This window comes from Pongo abelii, chromosome 13, assembly GCF_028885655.2.
Source record: "Pongo abelii isolate AG06213 chromosome 13, NHGRI_mPonAbe1-v2.0_pri, whole genome shotgun sequence".
In the NCBI taxonomy this organism is placed as follows: domain Eukaryota; kingdom Metazoa; phylum Chordata; class Mammalia; order Primates; family Hominidae; genus Pongo; species Pongo abelii.
In genome coordinates this window covers 93,460,583-93,485,927 of record NC_071998.2, presented here as the reverse complement: position 1 = coordinate 93,485,927, position 25,345 = coordinate 93,460,583, and the positions used below count along the sequence as shown (strand labels likewise).

The 25,345-nt window shown below is 38.2% G+C and overlaps 1 long non-coding RNA gene across 1 annotated transcript in view; it reads right to left on the bottom strand.

Annotated features, from left to right (window-relative positions):
* The window catches only part of LOC129047962 (uncharacterized), a 111,378-nt gene that overhangs the window by 80,575 nt on the left and 5,458 nt on the right, over positions 1 to 25,345 (bottom strand). Inside the window, exons 2-6 of the long non-coding RNA XR_008509901.2 lie at positions 15,199 to 15,271; positions 14,248 to 14,433; positions 11,758 to 11,837; positions 9,374 to 9,546; positions 1,889 to 2,690 (exon numbers count right to left, since the gene is read on the bottom strand). This is a non-coding gene — a long non-coding RNA (uncharacterized LOC129047962). The remainder of the gene's footprint in view (positions 1 to 1,888; positions 2,691 to 9,373; positions 9,547 to 11,757; positions 11,838 to 14,247; positions 14,434 to 15,198; positions 15,272 to 25,345) is intronic.

Sequence of the window (25,345 nt, the reverse complement as noted above, 5' to 3'; positions counted from 1 at the left end):
GAATAAACATAAATAAATGATAGATTTTTTTCCCATCAGAGTCTATTGTATGAGTTTAATCCAACATCATTTGAATTCTTAATGGTGATAGTTGTGTGGTTTATTTTATTCAGCTCTAGCTCCCATTTATTGTTAGGAGATTCTATCCAGATACTAATGATATGCATTAGCAATTAGTCTCAGTTTTGATAGTTTTGTAAGATTTTATTGTTTTTCATGTCACACTGTCTAATGAGAACTGGAAAGAGATAACATCAAATACTGTTAGCTAGAATCCATTGCTGAATATGTAATATTCATTCTTTATCCCTACATTTTCTTAAATTAATCCTGTCTTCTTTATTCTCACAGATTATTGACCCCAATTTTAGATGCCAAAGCACTATAGTCTAATAATTACTTCTCATTAGCTATTTCATCAATCTATTCTAATACTTTCTACTAGTTTTGTGATTCTCCTAAAGTAAGCTTCTTTATCCATAATCCCTGAAAACAGCCACATTGTTCTCAGATTTTATAATTTTATTATTCAAGAACATTATGTAAAGGAAATCAAACAGTATATAATCTTTTTGGATTGAAGTTTTCAATCAGCATAGTTATCTGGAGATTCATCCCCTTGTTGCATGTGCCAATAACTCATTAATTTTTAGTGGTGAATAGTGCTCCATGGTGCAGACGTACCACAGTTTTTTTAACCACTTACCTGCTGAAGGACATCTGGGTTGTTTTTAATTTTGAGCTATTACAAATTTTGAGCTGCAATAAATATCCACATGTTGGTTTTTATTTGAACAAGATCCTTCAGTTATCTGCAATGAATGCCATAAATATGGCAATTTGATGTTTCATATTTTAAAATTAACATGTTTAATTTTCCAGAGTGGCTGGAGTATTTGGCATTCCCATCAGTAACATATATGACTGATCTATTTTTCTACATCCTAGCCATCATCTGGTGTTGTTACTTAAAAAAATAAATAAGCATTTTGGTAGACATATGGTGATATCTCAGCATGGTTTTACTTCACATTTACCTAATTGCTAAGATTATGAATATATATTTATTTGCTTACTTTCTGTCTGTGTATATTCTTTAGTGAACTGTTTATCTCTTTTTCTCATGTTCTCATTGGATCATTTTGAATTGTTTGCTTTCTTTTATTGTTGAGTATTGAGATTTCTTTAAATATCTTAGAAATGAGTCTGCTTTTGGATGTGTGATGTTTGAATATCATCTATCACTCTGTGGCTTATCTTTTCATCTTTTTAACTGAGTCTTTCACAAAGCAAAATTTTTGAATTTTGATGAAGTACTATTTATCAGTATTTCCTTTTATGGGTTGTTCTTTTGACGTCAAGTGTAAAAATACTTTGTGTGGTCCTAAATAAAAAAGTTTTCTGCTATTTTCTCTAAAAGTTTTACAGTTCTGTTTTACAGTTAAGTCAAGGACTCATTTTGTGTTAATTTTTGCAAAAGATGAGACACATTTCTAGGTTCATTTTTTGTTTGGATTTTATTTAAACTTTATGTTTACTTTTTTTTTTTTTTTTTTTTTTTTTTTTTTCTGACACAGCTCTGCCTCATTACTGCCAGGTAGAAGTAAAAGTTTAGATTCTCCATTTGCCCATTTGGCCTCTGTTGAGATCCAAGGATTTTGGCTCTTTAAATAAGGTGAGGATGACAATCTGGCTCCCCACATAGTCTCTGCTGATACCAGGGTGAGGTTTCTTTTAGTATCATTGGGAAATTGTAAAAGTTCCTAATCGCCACCTGACACCGCCCCTGCATAAAGGGAGGGCTATCTTGCTACTGTTCAGTGGGAATGAAAGTCCTGTATCCCTACTTGGTGTTCACTGATGCCGTAGGAAGGAATAAGTTTCTTACCTGCCAGAAGGTACTACTAAGTCCCAGCTCGAAACTTGGTCTCCTCTGATACCACACTGGTGTAGGTGTTGGGGCCTTGCAAGGGTGGACATCTAGGCATCCTACTTGGCCACTGCCGCTGTGGGTGGAAATAACGCCATAGTTTGTGTGAATGTGTGTATATATGAGTGGAGTACAGTGGTGATTATCTAACACATTTCTGTCTCGCCAGCCTGCCCATTTCCTAGTCCTTTGCCTGGAAAGAGAAGGCTGTTTGTTTGTTTGTATTTATCTGGGCCCATTGGTGTTTCTGGGTTGCCAGTGTTTATCTGCAAGTCTAGGGTATATGAGGCAAAAATAAAACCCAGAAAACTCAGTGCAATGGCCTCAGTTTTTAGTTGTACTTAACAGGAGGAATAGAAGGAAATTAATTTACCCTAACATTATTTTTATATTTTTAAAAATGTTAAGCTTCTTCATTCAAATCCCACCTCCAGACTTAACTCCTCCTGTTTTAATCAACTGCATCTGATGAACTATTGTTATTTTTTTTTTAACTATAGCAAACTCTCTTGATTATATTCAAGTATTTAACTTCCCATTATTTTTTTCTAACAGTACTTTGATTTGTTCAGGGTTTTCTTGGGTTTGTTTTTGCTTTTAATAGAAATGGAGTCTCCCTATGTTATCCAGGCTTGTCTTGATCTTCTAGCCTCAAGTGACCCTCCTGCTTTCGCCTTCCAAAATCCCGAGATTACAATGTTCAGGTATTTTCTCTCTTCTTCAGGTGTATGTGCTTTACTGAAGCTGATTCTATCCCAGCCTGTGAGAAAATAAGAAGTATAAATGGGGCTAGCCAACAAATGTGGTAGTTCTTTCCCTTGTCAATTATTATTTTAGGTATAAGCTTGTGACTAAATCTGGTAAATGTGACATGAAGGGAAATCCATGAGAGCCCTTTAGAAAAGGTTTTCTCAATCCTAAAGCGGACAAAGAGGATATTATCAGGTGTGGGTGTGATCCTACAACTGCTGAATCTAACTTACATTGATAGAAAATAAATACACAAAGGATAGCATTTGGAAATTACAAAGAATCTAGGATTTTGACAACTGCATTCAGGTATGAAATTAACCATCACGTTTTGTGACATAAATGTATTAAATTTTAAAGCCACTTCAAATTAATATTTTTCTTTGCCACAGAAAATGTTCTAATTGTTTTGAACACTGTGGCATTATCTTTTGAGTAAATGCAATATTAACCATACAAAAAACCTATAATTAATGACCTCAACATTGTTAGAATATATATTTTAGAGAGTAAACAAAAATTTATTTATTGAGTTAATTGCACTTTCATAATGTATATGTAGGCATAACATCAGATTACCCTTATTATATTTTATAGAAGAGGAAGACCAGGGTTCAGGGAATAACTTATTTGTTTAAAGGCGCACAGATTTGAGTGGCATACCAAAATTCAAGTCAGGGCTTGTGGTCTGAATCTGGTGATGCTGGTTTTTAAATGTACAAATTCTATTCAATGGCAAATGCCACCAGTGCACTTCGTGTTTGAGACATTTTTCTATATAATATATGACCTGAGGAATTGGGATCTAGGCAATATTCTCCAGGGAATCAAAATTCGTTTTTCTCTGTAGATAGATTTGTCTTTAATTGTTCTATATGTACAGCAAAGAACCTTGGGGAACTACTAGCTGTTCTTGGGGAGGTACACTAACAGAAGAACAGCTGGAAGACAGTGTGACTCGGCAAGCAGAACAGCAGGCTGGAGAGCAAGGGACCAAAATTACAAATCCCATTTCTCATTCCTATGGAGGAGTGACCTTGAACAAATTCCTGTGTTAGGTTTGCCTCTGCCCCAGCAGATATCAACATAAAAATTGGGGCAAAGTTTCATGTACATTTAATGTATCCGGTCTATAGACCTTAAGGCTGTTTCCATGGAAACCTGAATTCATTTGGAAACTTAAATGTGTTGGCTCATGGCAGATGCTTGTGGCATCTTATTTTAGCACAATGATATCTAACTCTCTTTTTGTGACATCAGGAAAGGCCCTCTCAAAGGCTACAAAACCTTTTAAAATTACAAAAACAAAATTTATTTTAATTAACTTTAAAATGTGGAATTATGGAGTTGAGAGTATGTTGGAGAAATAGGAACTCCTGATTCAGCCCCTCTAATGTCTCATTGAAATGCAAAAATAAATAAATAAATAAAATAAAGTCAATGCATCAACTGTAAAGAAAGCTAAAATATTTTATAATAATATGACTTCTTTAAAAAAGAATTTCCAAGGACCAAAATGTGGAGGAGGTGTGTGTGTATTAGTCCGTTTTCATGCTGCTGATAAAGACATACCCAAGACTGGGAAACTTACATGGGAAAAACATTTATTGGACTTACAGTTCCACGTGACTGGGGAGGCCTCACAGTCATCGTAGAAGGTGAAAGGCATGTCTCACATGGCAGCAGACAAGAGAAAAGAGTTTGTGCAGGGAAACTTCCATTTTGTAAAATCATCAGAGCTTGTGAGACTCATTCACTATCATGAGAACAGCACTGGAAGGACCCACAACCATAATTTAATCACCTCCAACTGGATTCTTCCCACAACATGTAGGAATTGTGGGAGTTACAACTCAAGATGAGATTTGGGTGGGGACACAGCCAAAACACGTCGTTCTACCTCTGGCCCCTCACAAATCTCATGTCCTCACATTTCAAAATAAATCATGCCTTTCCAACAGTCCCCCAATGTCTTAACTCATTTCAGCATTAACTTAAAAGTCCACAGTCCAATGTCTCATCTGAGACATGGCAAGTCCCTTCTGCCCATGAGCCTGTAAAATCAAAAGCAAGTTAGTTACTTCCTAGATACAATGGGGGGTACAGGTATTGGGTAAATACAGCCATTCCAAATGGGAGAAACTGGCCAAAACAAAGGGGCTACAGGCCCCAAGCAAGTCTGAAATCCATCAGTCAAATCTTAAAGATCCCAAATGATCTTTGACTTCATGTCTCCCATCCAGATCATGCTGATGCAAGAGGTGGGTTCCTATGGTCTTGGGTGGCACTGCCCCTGCAGCTTTGCAGGGTACAGTCTCCTTCTTGGCAGTTTTCACAGGCTAGCAATGAGTGTCTGCAGCTTTTCTAGGTGCATGGTGCAAGCTGTTGATGGATCTACCATTCCTGGGGTCTGGAGGATGGTGGCCTCTTCTCACAGCTCCATTAGGCAGTGCCCCAGTAGGGACCCTGTGTGAGGGCTCTGACCCCACATTTCCCTTTCACACTGCCCTAGCAGAGGTTCTCTATGAGAACCCTACCCCTCACCAAACTTCTGCCTGGGCATTCAGGCATTTCCATACATCTTCTGAAATCTAGGCAGAGGGTCCCAAACCTCAATTCTTGACATTTGTGCACTTGCAGGCTCAACACCACATGGAAGCTGCCAAGGCTTGAGGCTTGCACCCTCTGAAGCCATGGCTTGAACTCCACATTGGCCCCTTTCAGCCATGGCTGGAGCAGATTGGATGCAGGGCACCAAGTTCCTAGGCTGAAAACAGCACAGGGACCCTGGGCCTGACCCAAGAAACCATGTTTTCCTCCTAGGCCTCTGGGCCTGTGATGAGAGGGGCTGGTGTGAAGACCTCTGAGGTGCCCTGGAGACATTTTCTCCATTATCTTCGGGATTCACATTTGGCTCCTCATTACTTATACAAATTTCTGTAGCTGGCTTGAATTGGTTCTCACAAAATGGGATTTTCTTTTCTATTGCATTGTCAGGCTGCAAATTTTCTGAACTTTTATGCTCTGCTTTCCTTATAAAACTAAATGTCTTTAACAGCACCCAAGTTACCTCTTGAATGCTTTGCTGGTTAGAAATTTATTCCGCCAGATACCCTACATCTCCCTCAAGTTCAAAGTTCCACAAATCTCTAGGGCTGGGGCAAAAACCCGCCAGTCTCTTTGCTGAGACTTAACAAGCATCACCTTTGCTCCAGTTCCCAACAAGTTCCTCATCTTTATCTGAGACCACCTCAGCCTGGACCTTGTTGTTCATATCACTATCGGCATTTTGTCAAAGCCATTCAACAAGTCTCTAGGAAGTTCCAAACTTTTCTACATTTTCCTGTATTTTTGGAGACCTCCAAACTGTTCCAACCTTTGCCTGTTACCCAGTCCCAAAGTTGCTACCACATTTTCAGGTATCTTTTCTGCAACACCCCACTCCTGGTACCAATTTACTGTATTAGTCCATTTTCATGCTGTTAATAAAGACATACCCGAGACTGGGAAATTTATACAGGAAAAAGAATTATTGGACTTATAGTTCCACATGGCTGGGGAGGCCTCACAATCATGGCAAAAAGTTAAAGGCATGTCTCACATGGCAGCATACAGGAAAAAAGAGTTTGTGCAGGGAAACTTCCATTTTTTAAAACCGTCAGATCTTATGAGACTCATTCACTATCATGAGAACAGCACAGGAAAGACCTGCCCCCATGATTTAATCACCTCCCTCTGGGTTCCTCCCAAGATACACCGGAATTGTGGGAGTTACAATTCAAGATAATATTTGGGTGGGGACACCGCCAAACCATATCAAGGTGTCAATACAGAGAAATAAGAAGAATTTGTCTTCTAAATTCTGTCATATACAGTTGACACAAGGACACAGATTATTTTCCAATGAGAGAGGAAACCAAGTCTCTGTCCCCTAAACAAGATGACTTCCAAATGTTTTCTGTTTTTCGAATAGATAAAGAAGAATATTACCTGTTCCATAGTCCAGACTTTAAAGTCAGACTGAAATTTAGGGGTGCACAATTTACAAGACTATCAAGTTACTCAAACTTTCTCTGCTCTTTTTTCCTTATCTGTAAAATGACAATGATGATTAGTACCCACTTGAGGAGCAATGTAGCACAGTGGTTAAGACAGCAGACTTTGGTTTTAGACTGCCTAGTCTCAAATCCTGCTGTTACCACTTACTAGCCATGTGACATTGGGGTATTACTTCCACTTTTTGTTCCTAATAAGGATGTGCTATGGTCTGAATGTTTCTGTCCTTCCTGACAATTTGTATCATCACTAATGTGATGGAATTAAAAAGTGTTACTTTTAGGAAGTAATTAGAGAGTAAAGGTGGAGTCCTCATGAATGAGATTAGTGCCCATTAAAAAATAAATAAATAAAAGCCCAGAGAGCTTCATGCCTCTTCTTTTATATGAGGTCACAGCTAGAACTTCACAGATATGTGAACCAGGAAATGGGTCTACACCAGACATCAAATCTGCGAGTGTCTTGATCTTAGACTTACTTCCAAGCTTCCAAAATTGTAAAAAATAAATTTTGGTTCTTTTTTTTTTTTTTTTTTTTTGAGATGGAGTCTCACTCTGTCACCCAGGCTGGAGTGCAGTGGTGTGATCATGGCTCATGTAACCTCCACCTCCTGGGTTCAAGCTATTCTCCTGCATCAGCCTCCCAAGTAGCTGAGACTACAGGCATGGGCCACCACGCCTGGCTATTTTTTGTATTTTTTGTAGAGATGAGGTTTTAACCATGTTAGCAAGGATGGTCTCGATCTCCTGACCTTGTGATTGGCCTGTCTCAGCCTCCCAAAGTGCTGGGATTACAGGCATGAGCCACTGCGCCTGGCCAATTTCTGTTCTTTTTAAGTCACTCAGCTTATGGTATTTTTATATAGCAGCCCAAACAGACTAAAACAGGATGGTAATAGTGCCTACATCAGAGAATTTTGGTGAGGATTAAATGAATTAATACTGTGTTCCTAAAACAGTAACTTACACATAGCATATAAAATCGATTAATTTAAATTATTTTTGTTATTAGTTGTTATTATTACGTCATGCTGTCTTAGATATTAAATGAGACAATACGTGTAAAATACTTATACCTGTTCTTGGCCCCAATAAGTACACATTCAACATTAGAAATGACTCTTAGTGGTCTACATGTCTCTTACTAAAATTTCTCTACTTATATTTTGGAGATTAAATTTTAATTGGCGATGATATTGAGTCTGAAAAAGCAGTGTGAGTGCTTTACATGGGAGGTTAATTAAGCAAACAACTAACGTCTGGCTAGCAAAGGCTTATGCAAATAATGAAGAATAAAGTTTCTTTGCATAGCAAGATGTTCAAGATAATGAGACCTCAAGCCCTTACTAGGTCCTCTTACATATATGACTGCTAGACTGAAAAATCCACCAGGGCTTACAGAATTACTCACTCTTTATTGCCAGCTCATAGCATGCTACCTACCATCTGGACTACACAAAATAAATATTTGGTAAATACATACATGAATAAATGTTAACAAAACAACTACAGAACTTTTATAAGGGTTATAAATATTAGTCTTATAACACTGTAAGAAGCATCTACAAGAATGATCTGTCAAAAAGCTTTAGTATTAAGAAACTGAACAGCAATAACAGATTTACTCTTAACACAAGCAAACACTGTATTTATATTTAGAAGTAAGCAGTGATTCATAGGCCCTGGGATAATATGAGCATGAAATTTAAATAAGAAAAACTGAACATTTGTATTTTAGACGAACATTTTGTATTTTGAAAAACAAGACATCATAGAAAACAGATGAAATGCTAAAAAAGTTTTTGTATTTTCAGTGAAGCAAAAAATAACCATCACAGAAATGATAGTGTGAGGGTTAAAACTGAATGGCAACTTAATTGAATTGAAGATGCAGAGTATTGTTCCTGGGTGTGTATGTGAGTGTGTTGCCAAAGGAGATTAACATTTGAGTCAGTGGACTGGGAGAGGCAAACCCACCCTCAATCCAGGTGGGCACCATCTAATCAGCTGCCAGCACAGCCAGAATAAAAAGTAGGCAGAAGAACGTGGAGAGATTAGACTGGCTTAGCCCCTCAGACTACATCTTTTTCCCATGCTGGATGCTTCTGGCCCTCAAACATTGGTCTCAAAGTTCTTCAGCTTTGACACTTGAACTGGCTTCCTTGTTCTTCAGTTTGCAAATGGCCTATTGTGGGACCCTGTGATCATGTGAGTTAATACTTAATAAACTCCTTTTTATATATACATCTAACCTATTAATTCTGTCCTTCTAGAAATCTCTGACTAACACAGCTAGCAAATGAGATAATAAAAACACATGCAGTACAGTCACTGGTTAAGATAAAGACAGAAATCTGGTGAGGAGCCACCATCTTTTCTCACTGCCACCAGAGACACAGACATAGCTTCTGTTCATAAGACACTCTTAAATATTTCTTTCTAAGAAACTAGATTTGTCCACCTCTTTCTTTGGCCTTTTAGCTTCCTCAGACTTTGAGATAGGTTTGCATAGACCTGCCTACATCAAAAGGTGAGCCAGGCCAGGAGCTGACAGCCCAAGACATGGACAAAAAGAATGAAGCGTCTGTGGGGGAAATCCCAGGTGGCACCCACTTCCATGTGACATGGTATGGCTCACCTTTTAGATGCTTGTGCATGAGTCCAGGGATGCCTTGAAAACATCAGCATGTTTAGAGCAATTTTAAGTAGAGAGCTGTCCATCACACTACACGGCGTAAAGAACAGCAGCCAGCAGCCGCTGTATTAAGATGTCCTCTTCTGTGGGCTGCCTCTTTGACAACGGGAGCCCAGCTAGCAGCAGAAGCAAAGTAAAATGACTTCAGTAGGAATTACAATTAGAAAAAAATTTTTTAAAGAGCTATATTGTCAAAAATTGACTTAGTTAAAACTGATATTTGGACTATATGTGTACATGCATGTATTGTCTTAAAGCCTTTGCTCTCTCTCTCGTAAAACTTTTCAGTTGAATGATTCTTGTCTGTTTCTCCATGTGCTTCTCTCTATCCCCCTTTTCCCTTGCTACCTCTGATGACAAATGAGGGCCCTAATAGAGGAAATGTCTGACAGGCTGGGATTCCTTGTGGTAAACAGAAAGGTGCCAAAGACACTGTTTTTTTGGGAGGAATCTGTTTTTTCTCATGAAATCCCAAAAGCTTTAAGCAGAGAGGCTCCTCTCAGGTCTAAAACTCTGTTCTCTTTTGTATTGTATTATTGATCTCTTTAACTTTTGGGGGGATACCAGAAATTGCTTGGTACTGTGAGAGAACTTGACCTTGGTGTGTATTGGCTGGCAGCCATGGTGAGAACTATAGTGTTAAATGTGGCTAATGGTGGCTTGTAGTAAATGATTATTACTGCAGTGGGCTACTTGTTTCTTTGGGTGTTTGGATAAGAAAAGCATGGTGCTTTCTTGGCTCTGTTCTTGAAGGGGCTCCACAATGAAGCCAGTAATCTACCGAAGAAACAAGATAGGTTGAAAAGAGCACATTTTTCCTGGTAATCTTCTTTGTAGATCAATGTGTTTAGGTCTAAGTTCAGTGCCTTTGCCAGGGAAACGTTCTACCTTGTTTCAACTAAACATCGTGTCTTTGAAAACGATTAATAGTGTAGGATAGAGAGAGAAACTGTTTAAAAACTGGCAAGTGAAGAATCTTATAAATCTGTAAGATCTGCCTCTGCCTGGGTGTGTGTCTATATGTTTATAGATCACGTGTATGTTATACATCACTGCTAAAATATATGAAAAAGCTTTAATCAATTGGCTTAAAGAAAAGTAAGTGCTTAAATCGATGATTTTTATCAGAAAACATATGTTAACTCAAATGCCTTTTATTTCACAAGACTTGAATGCTCTTTGGTAAATAAAACTAGTTTCAAATAAGATTTAGTAATTTAAAACCTTAAAGTCATGGTATGTTAAATTAAGTAATCCTAGGTTTCTCACTGGAAATTGGAGTTAATCAGAGTTAAAATCGTAGTTAATATATGTAATTAAAAATACTAGGAACTTTCAATCGTTATTAAGAAATAGAAGGAATAAAATGGAAATTTATGGCATTAAAACAGTAGTCTTAACACAACACTATCAAAAGTTGTTGGTCCAAAGGGAGCCCCTGCTGGCCCCCTAACATTAATGCCTCCAAATCAGTTTTCTGGATTTACCCTAGATTAGAAAATTGTATTTAAAAAAATTGCAAGGCAAATGTTGCCATGAGAAAACCAGCCAACAATTGCCCAAGGCAATGCTGAAGGAGGTTAGTCCAAGGTTAGACAAAGATAAAAATTAACAGAAGTATTAGAATCCCATGTCTCACCCTCCTGCTGGAAACCCAAATCCTTTTTCACAAGAGAGGGTAAAATGGTCTGAGTCTGGAAAAAAGAAATTCGTGACACCATAACATAAAAATGTAAAAGTTGATAAGATTATGAAAATTAAAATATTTAAATAGGCTTTATTTGAAGTAGTTGTGACTCCTTTAAATGTCTATGAAAATGAATATTGTATCTAACTGGAGGCATTTCCTCTACCTAGTTCTATCAGACCAAATGTAGATACAGCCACCCTTTCTGCAATGTTGATTGGACCCACTAATGAAAACTAGTAAGATTTCTGGAGCCTACAGAACGTAGAATAGAAGCTAAAGTGCTGGTCTGGACAAATTCTTCACCTAATAGCCCTTTGTAAAGCATTTACTAGGATTTATGGCAAAAGCCTATGACCACCTCACAGTGATGCCTACTGGGACTGTGGATTAGAGAATTTCCACTTGATAGGTATTTACTGCCTTGCTGTGGGACGTTAACTGAATCACTCCTATGCTAATGGGGATAGCAGTGCCCAAGAGTTCCATGCTAATAGAAATGGTTTATATAGGATCATACTACCTGGAGATCATGAAGTGGAGATACTCACAAGCAAGGAGCTTCTTTTTCCCCTAGGACTAACTCTGGAACTGTATGGGGAGCTTCTGGATTCCACAGTGGCTTATCAACAGTTCTCACCTGACTTACAAAGTACTTCTTGGTTAATGGATGGCAGTTCCAAGGTCAATGGACAACATCTTGTGTAGAAGGCTGGTACTCTGATTGAAGAAGAGTCAAGAAAACCTCTTTTTCTTTCTAGCCATTTATAGCATAGAGAAGATGGGTAAAGTATTTTTTTGTGTGTGTGAGCAAAATTTACCTTTCCCTCTCAGTTCTCCAAAATTTGTAAACTATTTGTGAGTATTCTTATTTTATGGCAATATGGTTATTTGCCTAAGTTCAGTAAGAATCTATTTCCTTTTGTAACAGGATAAAATTGGAAACATTGGTTAATTTACCAAGGCGTTGTCTGGAATATTGTATACTGGAATAGTATCTTTTGTGATATGACCATACTGCTTTGAGGAATTGAAGTCAGCTTTATAGAGTCAATAAAAAGCCCCTTGGAAAGACTAGCCTAGCATGTTGTCTAAATGGGTGACTTATAAGGCTGCTGACCAGTGGTAATTAAAGAACGTCACTTTCTAGCAGGCCCAGGAACCTCAAGATATTTTGTGATCTTGAGAAGAGAGGTATTTGTACAGGGAATACAGTCTAATGGTGAATCTGTGTCTTGGCTACTAGCCTTGAGGCTTTTAAAAAGTCAAATATGAAATTATTTATAAAAGTTCCAGCGGTTGAGTGCAGTGGCTCACACCTGTAATCCCAGCACTTAGGGAGTCCGAGGTGGGTGGATCACAAGTTCAAGACCAGCCTGGCCAATATGGTAAAACCTTGTCTCTACTAAAAATACAAAAATTAGCTGTGCATGGTGGCACATGCCTGTAGTCCCAGCTGCTTGGGATGCTGAGGCAGGAGAATTGCTTGAACCCAAGAGGTGGAGGCTACAGTGAGCCGAGATCACACCACTGCACTCCAGCCTGGGCGACAGAGCGAGACTCCAACAACAACAACAGCAACAACAAAAGTTCCAGGAAAGCTGACTTAAAAGGAACCTATAAGACTAATCAGTATTGCTATACTTCATGCAAATAATCAGGCTAAGCACAGTGAGACCAAAATTTATTTTGCTAATTATTCCTACTATGATTTATCCTTGGTAGAAGTGGGAAACGTAAAGAGACAAATAATTGGATTCTAGCCCTGACCATTGTTTTTGAGTTTTTATTACGTGCCTACAATTTGGGCTTAATCCTGAATTATTTATTGGCTGTAAGAATTATTTAATAATAACTGGGTTTTAACTTTCTTCAAGATAATTTTAATTGGCTACCTAATGGAATACATTCCTTTTCTGTTGGTGATATGCTAGCATCCAAATTCTCTTTCGATTATAATCCTCATACGCATTATATTTCTACTATTCAAATTATTCATGTTATGTATCTCTCATTGTTTTACTTCTTCCAAGAAAACCAAAGTCATGGTATTCTGGAGACTAGAGATGATTCAACAGAACCCGTGAATCTCCCTCATTTGGAATCCCATTGGGCACTATCTGTTTTGCATTGCCAATGCACTGCTGCTAAAGCTGTATAATAATCAGGCACTCTCCCTAAAGGCTCAGGAACCATTGAGGAAAAGGACACGTGAGATTATAAAAGTTGGATTGATGATCACAGGTGGAGGCTAAAGCAACTCCATCTGGGAAGCTAATCTGTCATGTTGGCTTCTGATTAACCCTTGTTCTAGGAAGTCCTCTAAGATTTCCAGTTATCTATTGTTCTTTGTGTAGTAGCAGGTATTTATCACAAATCTTGCCCTTAGGTCAAACGACCTTGATGTTATTGTACTTAAATTGTCCCACATATCCCTTATGAACAACCCCTACCCTATAGTAAAGTGATTCTCAACATTTTTGCCACTGGGGACCAGTTTCAGGGAAGACAATTTTTCTACAGACCAGAGCAGGGCATGTTTTCAGGATGAAAACATGTGCATCACGTTTGTTGTGCACTTTATTTCTGTAATTATTACATTGTCATATATAATAAAAATTATGCAGCTCACTATAATGTAGAATCAGTTGGAACCCTGAGCTTGCTTTCCTGCAACTAAATGGTCCCATCTGGAAGTGATGGGAGTCAGTGACATCTGAAGTGTGCTGCTTATGTCCAGTCTACTTCATAATCTCATTATGGTTGCTGTCGCTGCAGAAAACTCTGCTTCACAAAGATCGGGTGTTGGAAATGGAAGCAGACTTTTCAGTGCTTTTGTGGCAATCTCAGGATATTCTGCCTTGACTTTAATCCAGAATGTATGGAGGTTTGAATTTGTGTCAAACTTAATTTTAAGGCCGCCATCATTTATGATCTCAATCAGTTAATCCTCTTCTAGCACAGACTAAGTGGATTCATGGGTTATTCACAAAATGGATCACAAATCTATTCCTTCCCAGTTCAGGGGTCTTTTGTGGCTGGAAAGTGTGTTAGTCGGGGTACTCTAGAGGGACAGAACTAATAGGATAGATAGATATATATAAGGGGAGTTTATTAAGTATTAACTCACAAGATCACAAGGTCCCACAATAGGCCATCTGCCAGCTGAGGAGAAAGGAGAGCCAATCTGTGTCCCAAAACTGAAGAACCTGTAGTCTGATGTTTCAGGGCAGGAAGCATCCAGCATGGGAGAAAGATGTAGGCTGGGAGGCTAGGCCAGTGTAGTCTTTTCACATTTTTCTGCCTGCTTTATATTCTAGCAACAATGAGAGCTGATTAGATGGTTCCCATCCAGATTAAGGGTGGGTCTGCCTTTCCCAGCCCACTGACTCAAATGTTAATCTCCTTTGGCGACACCCTCAAAGACACACCCAGGATCAATACTTTGCATTCTTCCGTCCAATCAAGCTTACACTCAGTATTAACCATCACAGAAAGTAAAGCTCAGACTCTTTTGAAACCTAAGAATGGTGATCATGCACCTGCTGGGAGAAAGGAGGCCCTGGCTCTGTCTCTTTCAAAATACCTGCTAATGTTTGAAACATGTCAAAAACCCCAATGTTCACTTGTTGCCCCATAATTCCAATTTGGTTTTGAAAGCAGGCACTTTATCTGCTGACTGGAACACACTTGTCAATCTCCCCCGAATTGACAGATTGAGTTTGTTGAGCAGGTTGAATATATTACACAAGTAAGCAAGTTTTGCCACCCATTCTGTGTCACTGAAATGTGCTGCCAGTGGTGACTGTTTTCAAAAGGAATCCCTGGAGCAGGCTTCATGACTCAAAAACTCTGGCCAGTGATCTATCTTTAGAAAGCCACCTCACTTCTGTGTACAAGAGAAGACATGTATTCTCTGTATCCATCTCCTTACAGAGCTGCATGAACAGACATGAGTTAAGGGCATGTACTTTAATGTGGTTGACAATTTTAATTACACCCTGCAAAACATTGTTAAGTTCAGATGACATTTTTTGGCCAGCCAGCATTTCTCTGTGGATGACACAGTGCATAGACTCACATTCAGAAGCGACCTCTTGGACTGACCCAAGCAGTGAAACCAGAAATCCATCCAGTCGTGGCAGCCACTACATCTGTGCATATACAACACAAAATGACCACTTTAGTTTTCCTGATATGTAATCATTCAAAGACTTGAATAGTTGTGCACTGTAGTGTTGGTTGGCAACAAAAGTGCATATAGATTATCCTCATGCACATCTTCCAAAAAATATTATTTATGTATTTATTTATTTATTTATTTTGACAGGGAGTCTTTCTCTGTCGCCCAGGCTGGAGTGCAGTGGCACAATCTTGGCTCACTACAACATCTGTCTCCTGGGTTCAAGCAATTCTCCTGCCTCAGTCTCCTGAGTAGCTGAGATTCCAGGTGGCCACCACCATGCCTAGCTAATATTTGTATTTTAGTAGAGACAGGGTTTTACCATGTTGGTCAGGCTGGTCTCGAACTCTTGACCTCAAATGATCCAAACACCTCACCCTCCCAAAGTGCTGGGATTATAGGCATGAGCCACACACCCGGCCACAATGTCCTGAAAAATATATCTCACATAAACAAGAATTATTGCCTTGTTGTCAACATTAGTAGACTTGTCAACCTGGATTGCTTACCACAGTGACTAATTAATCCTTTCTAACAATTTTGCATCAATATCTGCTATTTGATCAATTTGTCTAGTTATGGTGCTAGCCAAAAGAGGAATATGTGCCACCTTTTGAACTGCAGCCTTTGCTAAATATTCAGGATAAATGTCCTTAGCAGGAGGCAGGGTCAACTCTTCACCAATAGTAAAGGGCTTCTTAGCTTTCACAATGCAGTGAACCTATAAGAATGATGCTCTTGGTGCAGACACATTTGATGAAGTGGTGGCCTTCAATAATTGCTTCTGTTCTTTATGTTAATTTCTTTTTTCTTCTGAAAAACTCCAAATTTGTCTTTTAATGCAGGGCACTTGGTCTCCATGTGGTGAGGTAGTTTTGAAGGTTTTATGACTATATTGGATAGCCGGTCACCACACATTATACAATTTTATATATTTTCTTTTAAATGCAGCTTTCTTTTGTTGATGGGCTTAGTCTTCTGCTATCTCATCATTAAGTCTTCCCCCTTTTCAAGTAAGCTCCTAAGTGATGTTTGGTTTTTACTCATTTTTGCTGGGATTTGCCTGTGAGCTTACCAAAACTGTGATTAAGACAAATGCACAGTGCAGGAAAGAGGGGCAGACAGTAAATAAAATCATAGGGGGGTTATATGTGGACTAAAATAAGTGTCAGATTCTGACTTAAAGCCTGCAACAAATGCAGCTGTACAGCTGAAGCACATCACCTCAGTCGCCACTATAAAGCCTGTCACCAGATGCAGCTTATTGTCATTTGACACTCACTGATAGGCTGTTGACGAGTCTGCGAGGAATTGATTTATTATGGTCTTTGTGCAGTCAACCTCTCTGCTAATGTTAATCTGTATTTGCTGCCTCTCTCCAGCACTAGCATCACCACGTCAGCTCTACCTCAGATCATCAGGCATTAGATTCTCATAAGGAGCACACGATCTAGAATCCTAGTATGTGCAGTTCACAGTAGAATTTGTACTCCTATGAGAATGGAATTCTGCGACTACCCTGATGGGAGGTGGAGCACAGGTGGTAGTGTGAGTGATGGGGAGTTCCTGTAAATACATATGAACTTCACTTGCTTGTCTGCTGTCCACCTCCTGCTGTGTGGCCTGGTTCCATTAATGGCCCGTGGCCTGGTGGTTACTGACGCCTGTTATAGAGAGAGGGTGAAGAGGACTGGGGACTTTCTCAGGCTGTGGTTGCAGAGCAGTCCTGATCATCATTTTCATTTCCTGTATTTGGGCTTTTCTAATTGACTGTCTCTTACCTGCTTAAGGGATATTAACCAAAGCCACATGTCAAGGCACACTGCATAATAATTGTCATCACTGAGTGGTGCTTGTATTTCTTTTCTAGTTATTTTGGACATTCAGCCCAACCAAATACAGTTCTAGTGCTACTTTGATTTCTAGAGTCTATCTTGATCTCAGAAGGAATTCTTTTAAGCACCAGTGAAAATATTTTAGACCAATATTAAACTGCTTTGGTAGCATATGGAGACTAACATGTAAACTTATAGTTCTCCTGCTGTTAAACTATTAGGATTCAAACGGTTTTTCCACTTATTTCTCATGCTACGTACTGTATTTTAATAAACAGGTACAACCCTATTTCCCTCTGACAGAATTCTTCAATGTCAATGTCTACCTGCCTGGATATCCAGGCATTGATGGATAGATGAACACGATAAAATAGCAGTAGAGAATGGAGGTTAATTTACAAAAGTGTTTGGATCAAGTATACAAATCAAGTAAATTTTATATCCTTGCTCCTTATTTGAAAGACATAGATTTTTACCATTTTAATACAACTTGTATATGTCTATTAATATGCTAAATTTTTATTGGGAAAATATTGATGAATGTCACAAAAGTGGCTTCTTTCCCAGTCTAAAATGCTTTCTAGTTGTCTCCTCAAGAAAGCTATGAAGCTTTATTCTTTTCTACACTTTATTTCATAATTATCAGTTGAAGCCCTCAGCCTGGCCATCCAGACTGACATGGGATGGCATTGCACCAAACTTAGCTATCTCTGAGAATCCATTTTCAAACCCAGGAAAATGATCAAAGTGCCTGCCTCTCTAAGAAAGTACTGATAATCACCATCTTTTAAAAATAATGAGAGACCACCATAACTGAAATTATTGCATATTATTACTACCCCACAGTTTTTTCTAAAGTAATCATAGACAGTGTAGATACATTGGTAATAACTAAGCCTCAAATATTGATAACTATTCCCTTTTATGTTATAATTACACTAAACTCAAGATGTAAATTAAGTCAAGTCAGAACTGATTAAAGACTCAGACAAAAACAATAGTTACCTCAAAGGAAGACAATACAGACTAAAATATAGCAGAGCCACTGATGAATATTTATGAAACCTGTGTGGGGACTTACATAGCATCACCTAATTTATGAAAGAAAATATACTTGTATTAATTTATAATAAATGTTAAGATTCAGCAGTGTAATTTGAGTTAAAAAAAACCAACATTTAATTAAATATGAAAATTTCTAAAACAGCTCAGTATTCCTTAACAGATTTTTTAAATATATACAATTATGGCTATAATGAGCCAACAAAAGTTAATCCTAAATAAATAATGGAGAAATTGTCATACATTTTGTAATCTGGAACTAAGGACTAAAATAAACAGACCATTAAGATTTACAGGTCTCATTTTAAGGTTATTTCAAAATCTCTTATTACATTTATTATAATTGTTACAATATTGCTGGGAAGCTATTTCCGTAGATCTCTCACATTTCTACTCATCCTACTGCTGGGAAGCTATTTCCGTAGATCTCTCACATTTCTACTCATCCTACGAGCAGAGGCAGTTACTCCCCTTTGTTCTAGATTAGCTTTCTGAGAATCTTTGTACAGTTATGCAGGTCCACTTTTATTGGATTTTTTTCAATAAATATATTGGAAGAGTTTTTTGAGATTTGTGACAAATCTGAAAAAACAAATGAACTGCATAACCTAGAAATATAAAAAAATTAAGACAAAGTTAGTTATGCCATGAATGTATAAAATATGTATACCTACTAGTCTATTTCATTATTTACTATCATAAAATACACACTGATCTATTATAAAAAGTTAAAATTTTTCAAAACTTGTGCCTATGCTTACAGATTGTACATGGCACCATTTGCAATTAAGAGAAATGTAAACAAACCCAAAGATGCAGCTTAAAATCATAATTGCATAAAATCAGCTGCAGTAATACTGTACTATTGCAATAATTTTGTAGCTACCACCTGTTGCTATTGCAGTAAACTCAAGTGTTGCATCCACTTAAAAATGCCATGTGGCACTAATCATCTCCACATGAGGAGTTTATCTCTCCAGTAAATTGTATATTGAAGTATAAAGTGGTCTCTCACAGTTCTAACTTATATTTCATTATGTTTAGTAAATACCTCATGTAACCCATCAATGTGCCAGTAGTGATGCTAGAAGTGCTCCTAAGAAGGAGAAAGAAGTCACGGCGTTACAAGAAATAGTTGAATTGCTTGATAGGTACTGTAGATTTAGGTCTACAGCTCTGGGTGGCCACCATTACATGATAAATGAATTCAGGTTAAGGACCATTGTAAAAACATAAAAAAGGAAAACTAGTGAAGTGGTCACTACAGTTATGCCATGAGGCATGAAAATATCTTTTTTCTTTTGTATTGAAAATAACTTTTATGTAGGTGCAAGATTACTATTAGAAAGGCATAACCAGGACAGGTGCAGCGGCTCATGCCTGTAATCCCAGTGCTTTGAGAGGCTGAAGTGGGAAGATCTCTTAAGGCCAGGAACTTGAGACTAGCTTGTGCAACATAACTAGTCCTCATTTTTACAAAAATTTTTTTTTCTTTAAATTGCCTGGGCTGGTGATAAGTGCCTGTAGTTTAAGGCTGCCATGAGCCATGATCGTGCCACTGCACTCTGGTCTGGGAAACAGAGAGATAATCTGTCTCAAAAGTTAAAAAAAAAAAAAAGGCATACCTATAGGTTCAAATATGATTTCAGCGAAAGAAAAGTCATCATATGACAACTTAAAGCAAAACGAAAGTAAAGGATCTAAAGCTGGAGCACTTAATGCCAGCAAAGGATAGTTTGGTAATTTTACAAAGATGTTTGGGTCATAAAAATGTAAGGATGACAGAAGAAGGATCTTTTGCCAATCAAGAGGCAGCAGAAAAATGCCCAGGTTTCCACTGAGAAAATCATTGAGGAAAAAGGATATCTACCTGAAAAGGCTTTTAATGAAGACAAAACTATCTTATTCTGGAAAAAAAAATGCCACAGAGAGTATTTATTAGTAAAGAAGAGAATGGAGCACAAAGGTTTAAGGCAGGAAGGGATAGGCTAGCTCTAATCTTCTGTGCAAATGGAGGCAGGTTTACAATCAGGACTGCCCTTATCTATATGCTGATCCTCAATTTTGACAGGGTAAGATAAACACTAGCTGCAGTTCTTTGGGTTTTATAACAAGAAGGTCTTGGCAACAAGAATCTTTTTTTCTGGATTGGTTTCATCAAGGCTTTGTTTTCAAAGTCCAGAAATTCCTTGCCAGGAAGAAACTGTCTTTCCAAGTTCTCTTGATATTGGAATGATGCCTCTGGCCACCCAGAGCACTGTGAGTACAACACCAAAACTGTCGACATGGTCTAATTGCACCTAAACATAACATCCCTAATTCATCCTCTTGATTGGGGTTCATAAGAACCTTTAAGGCTCATTAAACACAGTATTCTATGAACAGAATTACGAGTGCTATGGAAGAGAACCCCAATAGAGAGAACATTATGAATGCTTGGGAGGATGACACCATTAAAGATGCTGTTGTTGTTACTAAAAAAAAAAAAAAAGTTGTGAAAGCCTGAAACAATAAATTCTTGCTAGAGAAAATCGTGTCCAGTTGTTTTCTGTATGACTTTGTAGGATGAATGACAGAGTCAATCAACAAAATCATGAAAGAGATTGTGGATATGGAAAAGAAGGTGAGAGGTGAAATGTTTCAAGATACATGTCTTGGAGAAATTCAAGAACTGATAGAAATCACACAAAAGGAAGCAACAGAACATAACCTAACAGAGATGAGTGCTTCCAAATCAGTCCCAGGTGATGAGAAGGAAGATGAAGAAGAAGCGGTGCCAGAAAGCAGATGACATTGAACCATCTGGCAGAAGGAGAAGGGTTCAGATTATTCATGACTGCTATTGACCTATTTTACAAAATGGACCCTTCTATGATACCAGCACAGAAACTAAAACAAATGGTGGAAGAAAAATTGGTACTGTATAGAAATATTTTTAGCAAAATAAAAAAAAAGCAAAAAGTGAGACAGAAATAATGATGTATTACTGTAAATTTACACTAAGTGTGCTTGCCTCAGCTGCCCTCCTTCTAGCTCCTCCACTTCTTCATCCTCTACCACCTCCCAATGTCAAGGCCAACCCCTTCCCCACTCCTCCTCTTCAGCCTATTCCATGTGAAGTTGGTGAAGATGCAGACCTTTATAATGATCCACTTCCATTTAATAAATAGTAAATACATTTTCTCTTCCTTATTATTTTCTTAGTAACTTTTTTGTTTCTCTAGCTTACTTTATTCTAAGAAAACAGTACATAATATATATATATATATAAAAAACATATAAAATATGTATCAGTTGACTGTTTCAGTTTTCAGTATTGCTTTCAGGCAACATTAGGCTAGTTAAGTTTTGGAGTATTCTAAAGTAATACGTGAATTTTCAACTGTGTGGAGGGTCAGTGTCCCTAACCTCTGCCTTGTTCAAGATGAACTGTAAAGTGAACTTCCTTGGGAAATCATAGCAGTATATTTTTCCAGAGTAAAGGGAGGCATGTTTACTATCCAGTATAATAGATTCAGGTACCTATGGTCAAGTTTTCTCTTATGTAACACAACCCACTATGTGTACAGGCATCCATCTGAGCTCATTTGTATTACCTCTGTGAGTATCTCTGACCCAGTAGTCTTCTGTCTCTAGCAACATCCCTGAAACTGGGGTAGACTAGCTCATTAGCTTGCAAATAGGGTAAAATCTCAGATGCTTCATGATTCTTAACGATAATGGCAGTGATGTGAGCATAGGATGCTGTCAGAGATATGGCTTTCTGGAAAAAAATTAAAAGACAAGGGCTCAAAGACTATGAGAAGGATAAGAAAGACCCCTTGGCATCTGGTATATACTCACCCAAGTGGGGAGAAAAAGTGAGAACTGAGAGTAAGGCTCTGTCACTCTCATAGCTGTTTATGCAAGTGTAAAGACTGAACAGTGAGAGGTAGAACTGAAATAAGCAGCCAAACCAGTGTCTTGATTGCCACTCACTCTACCCTGGGCATGTGGATAAAGGGCTGTTAGTATGACAATGATGCAGCAGGCAGCATCAGCCAAAGACAATGGAATTAAGGCTGCTGGGCCAAGGAGTCTTTTAACTGGAAATAAATGGGGTCAGCAATAAGGACCCTGCTATACAGTACGAAGTTTTATACAGACCAAAAGCATTAAGGTTTTATTTCCGGGCGAATGAGTGGTTGCTGGTAATAAAGGTATATGTGCATTACTCATGCAGTGTCACTCTCCTTCCACATCGTCCTCCCCCTTTCTCAACATTTCCCTCACCCTCTGCCTGGACCTCAGCTGCCCCTGTTTAAGAAAAAAAAAAAAAAAAAAAATGCAGCTCACTGCCATTGCTCATTTAATTTTACATAAGCATGCTATTTGAGACTGAAGCAAATCTGATTGATTTTCAATGTGAAAATAAAATATAAAAACTGTTCTTGGAGTTATTTCTAAACAAAGCTAACATCAGAATCATCTGAATCATCAGAATTATCTATTTTGGAAAAATCAGATTCATCAAATGAATCTTCAGCCAACAACTGTTCGAGAACGATGTTAACATCATGCGTAGGAATGCTATGATTTCTAGGATTTGACATTCTCAGCGATCCAGAATTACTACATTTTGTAAATGTAAATACCATTGCTAAAAACAGAATCGTATAAATAGAATGATGTCTTTTGTTTCCAAAGCCGATATACTAGCGCAAAGAGAAAAAGATAATGAAAGCGAGATATTTTGTGGCAAAGTTATCTTGGGGTGAACGCTGCAGCTGCAAGCACTGCTGGCAAATATTCCCAGGGCAAACTAGAAAGGGGTTAAGAAAAGCAATGATTGTGGGGAGAAAAAGATGACTGGAGTTGAGCAGTAGTTGCCCTGTCCCCAGACGAGACCAATGGCCATGTACATCTGCTCAAGTATGCTGGGTAACTTCAGGAGAGGGAAGGACTCAAATTGTTATGACTGTGTTGGATATAGACACCCTAGTCATCATCCTAAACCATGGGAGGACGAAGCACCTAATTTCAACTATATGTATTGAGTAAAGTTTGCAGTGTATAAAGGAAAATTATATAATCTTATAGGTGGAGCACTTTAGGTTGATTCTTCTGCAACTGAATATATCCAAGAAATTGACATGCTCTATGTTTTTGTTTCCCAATGCCACAAGTGTCAAAGGAGATTCTCCTCATCAAAAAGAGCTAAATGTAGAGGAAGTGTTAGTGTAACAAACTGTCCTGCCATTGCCATCAGTTGATAGGTAAAAATTCAGTGCAAGTGGCTCTACATTTAGACACTCAAAATTTTTACTGCATAGAAATATCCTGCTTTACTGTATCAACAATATCCTGTTGATTGGTAAGTCAGAATCATGAGTCTCAGCAGCCATGACAACAGTGCTATCCAACGTCTGCCAGCAAGAGTAGCTGATAAATCCCAACAAAAAGCAGGAACAAGGAGCCAAAAATAATTTATCGGAACCATGTGGTCATATTCATTATACGCAATATATCTTAAGTACAGGAAAAATTGCTATCTCTTCTGCTACAACCACTACAAGGTAAAGCATCTTATTGGACTCTTGCAATATTGAAAACATCATGTCCCTCACTTGGACAGTCTACTTGCTCCTTTCTGTCAGCTAACATTCAAACCAGCATCCACTGGGTGGTGAACAAACCAATAGGCTCCAATAGAAGCTGTCCAGTAAGCTGTAGTATACTCTGTAACTTTGGTTCTGATAGCTCCAATAGCCCCTTAAAACTACCAGCCTCTGAGATTGATGGTTTGCCTGGAGCTTCTGGAAAAGGGAGGCAGTCTTCACCCAGTGGAGCCTCTTAGGGTTTTGGGCTTGTTTCCTACCAGACCCAGATACCAGCTAAACCCATTTAAAATGTGACTATTAGCTTGCTACTAGGCTTTAGTTGAAACTTTATGCCTGATACATGGAGACTTGTGAATCGCTAGCCTGACATTCTATGCAGTAGGTCGACTTAGACTGACTAACAAGATACAATTGTCAAATGGAAATGGTAAATTAGAATATAGTCAGCCTGGCCCTGGCAGCACCTTGTCATTATATTAAAAAATATATAATCAGCTCTCACTCTGGAGCAAACTTTATTTCCTATTCCACCCACTAAATAAACAAAGATACTGGCTCAGCGAGGCTCTCAGTTCAGCAGTTCCTCTAAATGCCTAGATCATTTGGTTGATATTCAGCTAAGATGAAACTCAGTGGTGTCTACAAGACTGCTGCAGTTCAACCTAATGCAAGCTATTCAGTACTGACAATGGACATGCTTGTTCTACTCAGTGGGAATAACTCAAGGTTTTTCTCATAGAACAATCCAATAGTCATATCAATGAACCTTTCTTTAATTTTTATTGACTCTTGGACTATTGGTACTGGCTTAGCTATTTGATCTACTTGGAAAATTACTGACTGGCAGAATAAAGCAATTCTTTTGGGGCCATGGATTGAAATAAATCATGGTGCTGATAGAACTGTCTATACCACTCATGTAGAGGTCCACAGTAAGGCTGTATTCACTGATTGGATCCAACAGAATCAAGTTGCTCATGAGGCCATACCATTCAGGTTGCCACTATTGCTGCCTATGTCATCATACCAGTTGTGGAAACATATTTCAGCATCATAGACTGGACACAAAAGAAAAATAAACTCATTTTTCAGAGGATACCACTGCGTTGCCAAACTTATGACTCTTGCTAATAGTTGAGTCATTGATATCACTTTGAAGGAGGGCACATTGCATAGGCACAACTCCGGGCCCTTCCTGATAGACTAAGTACATCAGACCACTAACCCATTCTGTAGCTACTCAAAGGCCTTAGGCCTTGACCAAGGTGTCAGCTAAACTTTAAGCAGTTTAGCTTAAAGTTTAGCTGACACCTTGGTCAGTTTAGCTTGACACCTTACAGTCAAGATGCCTGTCTTGACATCCCTGTCATTCTGGTCCTTACTAAATCCAAATGCTTTAATAATAGACACCCTTCCCCATCCTTTTCTCAGATTATTTACTTTAGAAACTTCTCATTATAATTAGTTCTCTGTCCCTTTGAGATATAATTTTTTTATGTCTCTTGCCAGTTTTACAATGCAGGACTGTCTTTCTCAAAGACTTAGGAA